Below are 13,589 nucleotides of genomic sequence, written 5' to 3'. Positions count from 1 at the left end.
CATATGTAGCTTGCTCAGATGGAAAACGATATTGTCCTTGAGCGAGTGATTTCGAAAATATGTGTAATGAACTTCTTTTTCCCTTCACACGACCTAAGAAATTAGGAGCACTGTGGAGAGAGAGTAGGCTTTATACATTGTTACACATGTTTAACTGCATGATTCCGGAAATTTACGTTAGCTTAATGAAGAATTGTATCCAGCACAGTAAGACGACGGCTAATCGTGCTCCTGTTTCATTAACGAGAAACCGTACCTTTTCTCTGGTTAAAAAGTAATTATACCTTATTTCATATCTGAAACACTACCTTCACCCTTGTCTACTGTCCATGAAGCTACCATGTAAACGTCGAGCAAGTCATCGATTTTACTCTTAAACAAATACACTTTCGCATACACTGGGCCATCATTCGAGGATTAATTTCAAATGGCTCTGAGCACTATGCGACTTAACTTCTGAGGTCATCAGCCGCCTAGAACTTAGAACTAATTAAACCTAACTAACCTAAGGACATCACACACATCCATGCCCGAGGCAGGATTCGAACCTGCGACCGTAGCGGTCACGCGGTTCCGAGGATTAATTTAAAAACAGTCCAGTACCCCGGTACTCACCAAGATTTCAAGAGGTTTGTCATGCTTGTAAGTCAGATGCTATAACTGTAAGCTCCTTTCCAAATATCCCCGCTTGAGACTGGGTCTTTGTCTCCAATGCTTGTAGCCGGACCATGTGTTAAGTCTCTAATGGCCTCATCGTCGACACGGTGTCAGACTCCAGGTTTCTTTCCATCCCTTCTGCCTAACACAGCGTGGATGCTACATGTAAAATTTAATAAAAACATCAATTACTAAAACCAAAACACAGCGCACTGTTCGTTGTTTATAATCGCATTCAGACCTACGTAACTGGTTTTATTTCACAGCAAGAACGAAGCGAGGACTGTGTTACATCTAAGCACCAGTTTGTAGCAAGGAAAACACGCAGCATTGCCTTTGATACTAAACCGTCAATCACTGAGTTATCGGTTTGATTTTTTCTTTTTTTCCGATACAGCGACGTCAGTCATAATGCCGATAAGCGTCAAGTCTCGGCATTGTGCATCCTATCTTCGGCACTGCAGCAGCTAGACTCTACTGCGCCGTTTACTTCGCTGTTTTGCGAAGTGACATTTCCTGTGTACTCTGTTCCCTTTGCAACAAAAAAAACCGATTACCAGCATCTAGAGAAGGAGCCAGGTATGGCAGCAATAAGATTGCCTCAGGAAAAGTTACTACCGCGTCTGTCGAAGGTTTCGACTGTATGTACGGCTGTATCACAAATTGTATTTAAATTACATGTGCCCAGTACTTTGCAACCTCCAAGGCGCTTGGAGTGGCTTGCAGGAGATCAATCTTCGTGCAGGATGTAGGGCACAAAAGGCACTGGAGCATGTGGCTTGTGGTTTGTTCTTGTCCACAATCACAGGACGTATCTTCTGTTATGAAGCCTCATCTCGTCAGGTTGTCTCTGGATCGTCCAACTCCTGATCGTAATCTGTTTAAAGATTTCCACACCAGCCACAGCCAACTCTCGTTGTGTCCAGGTGGTAGTTCTTCAGCTTCTGGCGTCTGCAGGCGAGGCGTCGACTTCTTCCATAACTCCAGCCTTACCTTCTCTGGTGAAATGGTGAGCTTCTCGGATGTTCTTAGGAAGCTCTTTCGCGATCTCAGCCGTTGCTGTGGTGGTTTATGTCCGTGCAGTGTATGGGCACTGTCCTGTTCCACTTTCAGTCTCTCCTTGTTGGCAGCCACTGTTCTACGTATCCAAGGTGGCGCTATTCCAGCCAGGCAGTAGAGCTTATCAGTTGGGGTAGGTCTTAAGCAACCCGTGATCAACCTGCAGGTTTCGTTGAGAGCAATGTCTACTTATCTGGCATGAGATGACCTGTACCAGACTGGAGAAGCATATTCATCAGTAGAAAAGCACAGTGCCATTGCAGAACAGCGAATAGTTTGTGGATGTGATCCCCACTGTGTCCCAGCTAGTTTGCGAATTAGGCTGTTTCGAGCGGAGATTTTCATTTTGGTGTTCTTGCAGTGAGTTTTGAATGTCAGAGTTCTATCGAGAGTGACTCCCAGGTATTTAGGTGCGTGATGATGCTGGAGTTGGATGCCTGACCATGCAATATGTAGCTCACGATTAGCTTCCCTGTTCCTTAAATGAAAGTCACACACTTGTGTCTTCGAAGGGTTTGGTCTGAGTTGGTTCCGATTGTAGTAGTTTGACAGTGTTCTAAGTGCTGTTGTCAGGTTTCTTTCCACTCTTTCAAAGCATGAGCTCTGCGTAGCAAGGGCTAGGTCATCTGCATATAAGAATCTCCTTGTGCCTGGGGTCAATGGCTGGTCGTTGGTATAGATGTTAAGAAGTGGAGCCAAGACGCTTCCCTGAGGTAGACCATTTTTCTGCGCTCTCCAGCGACTGCGTTGTCCTTGAAATTCAACAAAAAACCTGCGGTTTTGGAGGAGGGTTCTGAGTAGTCAAACGAGGTGGGCGTTGTTGATCATATTGTATAGTTTTGCATGGAGTAACCGATGATGGACAGTATCATACGTTGCTGTGAGATCCAGGGACGTCAGGTTTCTCGGCTGATCCTTTCACACCAGAAACATCATCTTGGTCCTTTGCAGGACCACAGTTGATCATCATATCGATGAAACTAGTGTACTTAGAAGATAGGTTCCGGCTGCTTCATGCACATGGCTTAGCCTTGGTTATGGTTATACACCGTCCAGCGTGCAGTCACATTATAGTTGGATTTGGGGCGGGGGGGGGGGGGAGGGGGGGGGAAGACGCGGAAACGGGGCAGTCGTTCTTGTAGTGCGGAAACGGGGCGATTTATCTGACTTCCAAAGGCTTTCGGGCCAATAGTGGAAGCATTTCCAAAACTGCTAATTTTGTGAACCGTTCGCGTGCCACCGTGGTTAAAGCATAATATGCATGGAAAAATAACGCTGCCCGAAAGAGGAACTGAGGAAACTGTGGTGCACAATGGGTCATAAACAAGAGTGAGCATAGGCTCTAGACATGTGCACGGGCGAATAGACGTGCAACTGTTGAGCAACTGACGGCTTACCAACAGTGTCTCCTCAATGGGTGTTCAGCTGTTGCATGCTATGCAACAGGCTGTAGAAACCGGCTCCAAGGTTGTATGGGACCCTTACCAGTTGGGTCTGATTCAAGAGATTGAGAAGGTCCAAAGAAGAGCTGCAAGATTCGTGACTGGTACATTTAGGCATCGCGAGAGCGTTACAAATCTCATAGAAAGTTTGAATTGCGACACACTTGCAGATAGACGGCGCGCTAAACGGAAGGGGTTGCTCACTAAATTCCGAAATCCGATTTTCACTGAGGATGTAGAGCATATATTATTACCTCCAACTTTCAAATCGCGCAATGATCACCATTCAAAGATAAGGGAAATTAGGAGCTCGTACTGAGGCGTTCAGACAGTCGCGATCCGCAACTGGAACAGAGGGGGGGGGGGGGGGGGGGGGAATATGACTTTGGCGCGAATTGTGCCCTCCGCCACACACCGCTTGGTGGCTAGCGGAGTATATATGTAGATGTAGAGCGAGCGTTGCTGCGTATGGGCCTCTGCAGCAGGCGCCTGGTTCACCCACTCATGCTGACTGCCGTTCATCGGCAACGAAAGCTGTAACTTTCACGCAAATACCGCAAACGGACGTCTACTGCGTGGGGGACAGGTAGCCTTTTCAGATGAATCACGTTTCAAGCTCCATCACACAGATTTTCGTTGCAGGGTACGGCGCGAATCGTCTGAAAACAACAAACAACCTCCAACAATCGCCGATACGGTTCAGGCCGGAGGAGGAAGCGTTGTGCTCTGGGGAATGTGTCCGCAGCTCGTGGTCTTGTGGCTAGCGTTGCTTCCTCTGGATCACGGGGTCCCAGGTTCGATTCCCTGGCGGGTCGGGAATTTTCTCCAACTGGGGACTGAGTGACTGTGTTGTCCTCATCATTATTCGAAACGTGGCGAGACTGGAAGTGGAAAGGATGGGAACTTGTCTGTGCGCTGATGGCAACGAAGTTGAGCGCCTCACAAACCAGTATCATCATTTGGGGATGTTTTCGTGGTATCCCCTGGTTGATATCCTTGTTCTGGAAGGCACAGTGGATACACACAAGTATGCATCTATCCTTGTGGACCAAGTCCACCACTACACGGAATTTCTTCTTCCTCGACACGATGCCATCGACCAGCAGGACAAGGCAACATGTCACACAGCTCGCAGTATATGTGCGTGCTTCGAAGAGCGCCTACTCCTCGGATTTAAACCCAATAGAGAATCTGTGGAATTATCTCAGTTGAGCTGTTCGTGCAATGGAGGCTCAGTTGAGGAACCTAGCGCAACATAGCACTGTAGGCCGTATGGTTTCACATCCCTGTCAGTACCTATCAGAATTTCATTGACTCTCTTCCTGCATGTGAAGATCGTCGTTTAGGCTTGCGACTAGTAGTCACATTAATGTGCCTGGACAGTGTATTAGGCTGTCATTTGGCGTACTAAGACGTAAAGTAGTGATAACGTAATTAAACTAGAATGGCGATACAAATTACAGCTAAGAAAAATTACATTAAAACTTAGCTGAGAAGCTGGTCGTTTGCAATATAAGTACCCCTCCAATTTTTAATAATATTTCAAAAATCTTTATTTTAATTGGGTGAATCCGCAAATGTAATTAAATATTACTCTAACAGATAACATACACCATCCCTTTTAAAAGATTAGTTCCGTGCTAGCTCCTATATGCTCGCCTTAAGACAGTATGGTATTGTGTGTTCAGAATAATTAATGTTAAAGTTTATACTATAAATATAACGGCATGCATATCATTATTTAATTTTTCTTTCATTGTCACCAGTAGTTTTCATATCAGAATATGATCAGCGCTGATGTAGTTTTATGGCATTTTGTACTCTCAGATCAGTTCCTGTTATCACATAGATAGTAAATATAGGATCTACGTTGGTGGGAAGGCTGTAATACGACCACCAAATCAACACCACCAATGCCGGCTTTGTGAGGAAGAAAGAAAACCAACTAGTAACGGTAAAAGAAAAATTCAGCACTTGCAGTGAGACGACTTGAATCTTCATTTCACTAACAATTTATCAAACTATCTCGTACAATACTGTTCAGATAAGCATGCAAGTTCTGCTCCTAACTACTACCGTTTGTCCGAAGGTACTGTCCTATACAGGTGAATCTTTAGTAATGCTGTCTGAAAACTGTGGTCGTGTACAGTGCTTACCGTAGCTGATTCTGAAATATACTATTGAGCCAAAACATGATGATCATTGACCATCGCGAAACTGAATGCCGTCTGGCAGGGCAAATAAGAGGAGCGGCAGGGGTATAAGCAAAGCAGAGACGAATTGGGGTATTGTTCTAGCGACGATACGCGCCGGGAATGAGGAAATTCATAGACTTGGTTGAGTTTGACAAAGGAAAGATTGTTATGATCCGGCGCCTGCGAAGAAGCATCCCGAAAAAGGCGGCACTGGTCGGTTACTCGCTAGAGACGGTCTCCGGGGGAAGTGGTTTCAGGACGGTCAAGCCACGAGCAGGCGACGGACCTGTTGGACTACCACGCTTTATCACAGCACGTAGATGTCGGAGGCTTGCCTGCCTGCTCTGTTAAGCGGGATTGATGGCGATAGTAACTGTTCTCGAAAGAACAGATACCATTGATGACCGTGCAGCTTCTGTAAAATAAATAATTGAACCCTCAGCTGCCGAGAGGTGTCGAGAACAGTTACTATCTTGTCCCTGCACTCGCGCTATTCGCCTGTGTCCGCGGTGGCTCAGATGGATAGAGCGTCTGCCATGTAAGCAGGAGATCCCGAGTTCGAGTCTCGGTCGGGGCACACATTTTCAGCTGTCCCCATCGACGTATATCAACACCGTCAGCAGCTGAGGATTCAGTTAATTATGAACAATGTAAACGTGTCGCCTGGTCGGATGAATCACATCACAGGTCGATGGTTGCTTCCAGATACGCCCTCATCCAAGCAAACGGCTGCTTGGAAAACGGACCTCGACTCGAACGCGTGCCGGTGAGGAAAGAGCTAAGCTATGGAGGGACATTCACGTGGGCTTCCATGGGAACCGTTGTTGTAATCGAAGACACCAGCACAGCTATGGAGTACGTGAACGCTGTTACAGACCACCAGCATTCTTTCATGTTTGAGGTCTTCTTTGCCGGCGATGGCTTCTTTCCACCAGAATCGTGCTGCCGTGGTTTCAGGAGCATCGTAGTGATTTCGTGTTAATGTCTTGGCAACCGAATTCGCCGGATCTGAATCCAATGGACTACATGTTGTACGCAAAAATCGTATTCGCATGCATCCATGTCTGAAGAATGTTAGAGTACATCGAAACAAGACGGGCCCTGCAATGTGATGTTTCATGCATAAAAACAATATCCTGAGCTTGTAATTATAGTCTGTCCCTGTGCAAGAATCACAGTATCCGAGCGGGTATAGGATGTAAATCAAACAGTGACATGAAATCGCTGCTGCATTGCACACCAAAAGTGAAATAGCGTGCTATTAAGCAGCTGGTCATAATGTTTTGGCTCATCAGTGTATATGCATTTCATATACTCGAAGCCACGACGGACAACAGAATAAATTTGATACTCGTTGACCAGCTCACCACTGAAAAACTTTCGTATGCACGTGGACGGAATTAAAGAACAATAGCGCTAATCTACATCTGCTGCAAGGAGTGGGAAAACTAGCTCCTCTGAAAGAATCAGCGCGAATTCAGGAAAAACCACTCGTGTGAACAGTAGGTCGCTTTGTCCACAAAAGACATCCTGAAACAGTAGAACCCAAGTGCATGGGTCAATTTCGTCTTTCTAGATTTCTGTGCTACATCATCGAGTACCAAACAAGCTACGATCGTACGAAGAATCTTTGCAAGTTAAGTGATTGACTCGATGAATATTTGACTAAGAGAACCCAGTACATTGTTGGCGGCGATTGTTCCACAGAAACTAATATAAATGATTTATCTGACAGCATCAGCAACACTGTATGATTGTTGGCCGACGATGCTGTTGCGTGCAGGAAAGTAACGTCGTTGCATGATCGTGAGATACTGCAGAAAGACTTGCAACAGGTATCCACTTGGCGCAATGAATGACAGCTGTCTGTAACAGATCGTATAAATATTTAGGGTTAATACTAAGAAGTAATATGAAATGAGGCGATCTTGTAAAACCAGTATCAGATAAACGAGTGGAACTTTAAAACTTTTTGGTTGGGTTCTCTGCAGAGGCAATGTATCTGTAAGGGAAATAAAATACAACTAGCTAGTGCGACCAATTCTACTTTATTCTTCAAGTGCTGGAAGCCCTTGTCAACCAAGCATGACAAACTAATCTAGAGTCTCTGAAAAGAACTGGACTGTATGGTGAGGAGGTAAAAACCATGCCCTACCGGTGTTCTCATTTGGTTTCGCCGTTATATAAAAACTTCAAAATGACGTCTCTGCTTTACTTTCGCAGTAGCTGATTCCTGCTTGAAAATCTTCACTGTACGTCATTTTTTATTCACTACACAAAGTAACGGAACGGTTCGTCACAGTTACTGATTGAGTTCTCTACAGCATATTCATTTTCGTAGTTAATTAGTGCTGATCTATAACTATTCACTTCACTGGTCAGAATTTATGAAGCATTGCAATTAACGCTAATCGGACTTCTGGCGGTTTCGTATGTTTGCCACAGTTTCAGAAGAAACATTCGCGTGATTACAATTTGTTGAAATGTATGTACAGCTGTATGTGGGAACTACTGCATTCATGTTGGCAGTTGAGCGGAAGAGTGCTCTGCGAATATGGGAAATCGAAGAGGAAGCGCGTAGACCACGTGCTGACTTCCAGGATTTCCTGTGTGGTGCGAGGCAGAGTTAATTCCTTTCTCGAAGAAGCGATATGTTGCCGTGCCCAGCTTGATCGCGACATTAGTCTCCAGTCGAGCACATATGGGACACCATCAGACAAGTCCAGTGTCACCCACAACCAGCATTAACCGTCCCTGTATTGACTGATTTAAGTGCAACAGGCGTCGAACTTCATCCGACACCTGTGCGCCACAATGCATGCACGTTAGCATACTTGCGTTCAACATTCTGGCGATTACATCGGTTATTAATGTACCAGCATTTCACATTTGCAACGACATTTGACGCGCTGACATTAACCTGTGATCTTGCAACATTACTCATTTACGGATGTTACGTAGGCAAATTTATTCCCGAAGTATCATTACTCGCAATTGCTTATTTCTTGGTGTTCGGTTTTTTCCCGTCACTGTAGAGAATAATTAATTTCCCTTTATGTATACGTCAATCAAATCCAGTCAGCGTTTTATGTGCGTCTGTCTGTGTGTGTAAGAGGGGGGGGGGGAGGGGGAGGTGAAGACTCTTTATTTTGGCAGTTTTTGTTTCCTGGTATTTAATTAGATTTTTGAGTTTCTTCTTCGTTTACCTGCAGCCACCAAACTCTAGAGAAGAGCTATTCTATGTCGCGCGAGATTTTGAAGTGAGATGGAATTTTCCGCATTATTTGGTTGCCTTTATTTGGAATCATATGGTTCCGCAGTACCCAGACAACAGCTGTTTCAGTTATAAGCACGATTTCGTTGCTCTCTTATTTGTTGTCGTCGGTAATGGGATGGTGTCAAACACTGTATCAGTTTCATCTTCCGCAATAATGCCTCGTGTTTTCAGTGATTCCCATATTCTTTGCCAGTCATTTTGTTTACGTTTGACAGAAGAGTAATAGAGTACGTGGTAACCAAAACAGCCTTTTATCACAAATTTCTCTTATTGTCGGTAATCGGTTTCAGTCGTAATGGCCGTCGTCAGACTGAACTGTCTCCTTAAACTTAGTCCGCAGCTCGTGGTCGTGCGGTAGCGTTCTCGCTTCCCGCGCCCGGATTCCCGGGTTCGATTCCCGGCGGGGTCAGGGATTTTCTCTGCCTCGTGATGACTGGGTGTTGTGTGATGTACTTAGGTTAGTTAGGTTCAAGTAGTTCTAAGTTCTAGGGGACTGATGACCATAGATGTTAAGTCCCATAGTGCTCAGAGCCATTTGAACCTTAAACTTAGTAAAAGAAACAAACAAAATTGATAGCCATTGGTTGGCGTCGTCACATAATACAGAAACATGATAAAGTTATGATGAACACTCTTGGGCCATAATGTAGGAACGTCCTCAGCTTATCAAGGTGACCATGTCTCTCCTAGGAAGGCTGTCACGATATGCATCACTAGTTTATTTCAAGTTAGTGTCTGACTGTGGGAGATGGTGTCGTTTAAGTGTTAACCTTGTGATAATTATTTGCAAATGAGCCTATACGTTACCAGCTTGTCCGGGTGGTCTAATGCGAAACACATGAAAGTATCTCACTAGAACAGATATAGCCCTTATTCAAGCGCTAATGTTATGAATGTTTAGTTCTATCTATATCAGCTTCGGTGAATCATCGCTTTTAAGAGGCCTCATTAAAAATCATACAAAATAACTGTTTTTCCTATTCTGCTAACGCTGCTATTCATCTGTGTACTGATAGTATTCCACTCTGCATAGAGTCCATTCAAATAGTTGAACTAAAAGTTGAAATTCCAATGCATAAACAACTCCCCTGGATTGCAAGCGTAATTTTTTTCTTAAAAAAAAAACTGAGTGACGACATCTCAGAGGTTCTTTGAGAACCAGCAACATTTTAATCGCACTTACCAATAAAATAAATTCCCCGGTTGTTTCCCTTTTCCTGTCGCTCTGCATTGTATTCAAGCTGCTGTTCTAAACGCCAGTGCGTAGTGTCATAAATTCCTGGTAATTCGTGGTTCGTCACAGCGTATCAGTAAATAAGATGACAGCTCACCTGGCATCGTATTTCTCCGAAAGAGGTTTACATCATATCAGAAGCCAGAAATAAGTATCATGATTACGCGAACGATATGTTTGTTAGCTAGGAGGCGTTACGGTATAATCTCTGAAAGCAGTAAGTCACATCTTGTTTGAATGTTTTTGAAATAGCGAGGGAAGAATTTCCATTAAGAACAGAAACTGTTGCTGAATGTATGTGATGTATTCTAGATTTGTGGCATTTTGATCGTGTAAGTGTATTGAGTGCTTCTAGTTCTGTATTACTCCATTTCACTACTCCAAATGAATAGGTCAATATTGGTATGGCATAAGTATTTATAGCTTTTGTCTTGTTTCTTGCTGCCAATTCTGTTTTCAGTATTTTTGTTAGTCGTTGTCTATATTTTTCTTTTAGTTCTTCTTTAATATTTGTATTATCTATTCCTATTTTTTGTCTGTATCCTAGATATTTATAGGCATCTGTTTTTTCCATCGCTTCTATGCAGTCGCTGTGGTTATCCAATATGTTATCTCCTTGTTTAGTGTTTTTTCCCTTGACGGGCTATTTTTCTTACATTTGTCTGTTCCAAAAGACATATTTATATCATTGCTGAATACTTCCCTTATCTTTATTAATTGGTTGCGTTGTTGATTTGTTGCTGCCAATAGTTTTAGATCATCCATGTATAGCAAATGTGTGATTTTGTGTTGGTATGTTCCAGTAATATTATATCCATAATTTGTATTATTTAGCATGTTGGATAGTGGGTTCATTATTATTATTATTATTATTATTATCACCACTAAAATTTAAAAACAGAAGACTCCTCTGGTTTTTGAGTAACAATGACCAACATTCTGCAGTACCCTCACATTCATCTAAGAGAACGGTCAATGTCCAGATAAGAGAGATGACCGAAGTCTACAAACGCCACTGCAAGATATGCAGCTGTACTTAGTTACAGTTTTGTTGACGGATACATAGTCAGCGATTAAAGTTTTGGGTTTTAAGAAAATGTTTCCAAACACAGCTCATTGCGCTGAGAGTGCAATGTCACGAAAACAGATGTGGTTTTGGAGCCAGAAGTTTGATAAAGCCAGAACTCGTGCTCGAGACGAGTGAGGGTCAGGTCTGCTAAGCACATCCACCTCACAGGACGACGTGGGTCGTTTCGGAAAGCTGATTCGAGCCGATCATCGCATTCATTCATGCGACGCAAATACGCACGGCCTCAAAATCTCCATCGACAGTTTGGTAGATATCGTGTTAAATAAATGAATAAATAAATAAATAAATACCTCTTCGTTGAATTACGTGAAGACGTAGACTCAGTGCGTGTGGCGGTAACTGTGCGACGAAAATAAAGCCAAGCGAATGACGTTCTCCCTCGTGCACTTACTGCGGTATCAGTCAGAGGGTGTTCCATTAGCTGTACCGTATCGCCACACAGGACGAAGCCTGGGTGCGTCATGTAACACTTTAAGATGAGGAAAGCATCAATATCATGGCGACGTCCCCACCCCCATCTCCTCCGCCAAAAGATCAAATCAGCGATATCCGCAAAGACAGTTATCGCTAGTCATTTAGAAAAATATGGGCAGTGCTGCTTGTTGATTTCCTCAGCATTTGGAAGACCGTGAAAAATGGCAGTTATTGTGCCTCTCTGGAATGGTAACAGAAGGTGATACGTATGAAAAGAAATTATTGCTTTCGAGAGGTGTCGTGTTGCTGCATGACAAAGTTTATTTGCATACAGCCTCAGCTACGCTTGATTTCATCCAGTGTTTCCGATGGACGATATTGGAACACGTTCCATGCAGCCCCAATCTTGCACCAAGCTATTTTCATCTCTTCAGACCCTTAAAGAACCACCTGGCCGATTGCCGCTTCAAAACAGATGCCGACATGTTGAACGAGACATTTGTCGAGTGACTCCTAAACGTGTGAACCTTGATTTATTTTATTCCCGTTTCGGCAGATTGGTCTATCGATGGAAAAATGTGTATTAATCCCTTATAGGAACTTTGGATATCTCGTTGATTTCCTGAAAACATCTTTTCTCGCAGAGGACTTGTTACCTTATTTTTTGAACTACTCTCGGAATTAAATTAGTGCTCTGCCTGTATTTACCACTCTTCTAATGGGGATTATGGGGAGGGGAGAGAAGGGTGGGAGAGACCACTGGGAAACTTCCCTTTCTTACCGACATTGGCAACATGCTAAACAGAGCCACATACATTCTGTTCAACTATAAGAACAGCTTATTTTGAAAGATTTCATTTGCTATGACCACAACAAACACTAACAAAAATTATCCCATTCGTATGGCTGATTTTTTTAGAGGCCCGACGAACTCTTAACGAGTTGTGTTTATAGTAGCTCCATTGAGCTGTCGCATTACTATGCCCACTTGTCTTAACGCCCATGGATGTCAGCTACGTGTAACTGTCCGATATAAGTTGCGCAATGCTGCGAAGGTGACATGTTATCGCGCGGTTATATAGCTGTGGGAAGACAACCTTTATTGGAGCTGCGCCAGCTATACTGGCATTTGACGGTGCCTGTAATCTGGGCATTTAAGAGCAGATACTGCACTCGCTCGTCACTACTTGCGTAATAGCGATACCTACAACTGGCTTCATGGCGCTGCCGTTGGTCAACCACAATTATTTTTGTACAGCAGCTGCAGTAGCACCTCTGATGTAATAAATTGCATCTCTGATTTTCTTCTCCTTCTTTTCTTCTTCGTTCAAACAAGGTCGAGTAAAAACAATCCCTTTTCAATATTAATGGAACTACTGACTCCATCTTGCTTGCGGTTGGCCGACGTCTCATGGTTCGTCTCATGGTTCTTTGGGTTTATAAACGTATGCTTGAACGGAGGAGGAGGAGGAGATTAGTGTTTAACGTCCCGTCGACAACGAGGTCATTAGAGACGGAGCGCAAGCTCGGGTGAGGGAAGGATGGGGAAGGAAATCGGCCATGCCCTTTCAAAGGAACCATCCCGGCATTTGCCTGAAGCGATTTAGGGAAATCACGGAAAACCTAAATCAGGATGGCCGGAGACGGGATTGAACCGTCGTCCTCCCGAATGCGAGTCCAGTGTGCTAACCACTGCGCCACCTCGCTCGGTTGTGCTTGAACGGGAAATGGTCTTGTGTAATCAGATGTAAATGAGAGAGCCATTGCCCCTATTAGTTACCAGTACAAATTCATCGGTTGGTTTATTAACTTAGAAGTGGTGACATTTGTAGCGAACCTATTTCGCAATTTACTCCCTTGATCTCTAGCAAAAAATTCATCTCAGTTGTTTCTGCCCTCTAATCTTGTTGCCTTAAAAGGTTTCTATATCATGAGAAAAGGCAGTTTTGTTTTGGATGATGTTTGCTATTATGAGCGTGTTGAAAACATGAGTGATGTATTACTCTTTGGCTACCAGAGGTTGTATTAGTAACAGAAGACGACAGAGAGTGTCCGTTGCCACAGAAACTATATTCAGTCGTCGGAGAGAGAGAGAGGAGCTTTGATGGCGGACATGCAGAACAGAGGATAAATTTTCTTTGAAAAAAAAAATGTTCAAATGTGTGTGAAATCTTATGGGACTTAACTGCTAAGGTCATAAGTCCCTAAGCTTACACACTAC

At 43.8% G+C, this 13,589-nt stretch overlaps 1 protein-coding gene and 1 non-coding gene across 2 annotated transcripts in view; both read left to right on the top strand.

The window, feature by feature from the left end:
• LOC124593794 overlaps positions 1–13,589 on the top strand; it is a 185,759-nt gene that overhangs the window by 15,088 nt on the left and 157,082 nt on the right. The gene's annotated exons all lie outside the window — the stretch shown is intronic.
• Trnat-ugu lies at positions 5,850–5,930 on the top strand. The gene has a single exon. It is a non-coding gene; the product is annotated as a tRNA-Thr (tRNA).

This window comes from Schistocerca americana, chromosome 1 (assembly GCF_021461395.2).
Source record: "Schistocerca americana isolate TAMUIC-IGC-003095 chromosome 1, iqSchAmer2.1, whole genome shotgun sequence".
Classification (NCBI taxonomy): domain Eukaryota; kingdom Metazoa; phylum Arthropoda; class Insecta; order Orthoptera; family Acrididae; genus Schistocerca; species Schistocerca americana.
The sequence above is the reverse complement of the archived record's forward strand: the minus strand, read 5'-3'. Positions and strand labels throughout refer to the sequence as shown.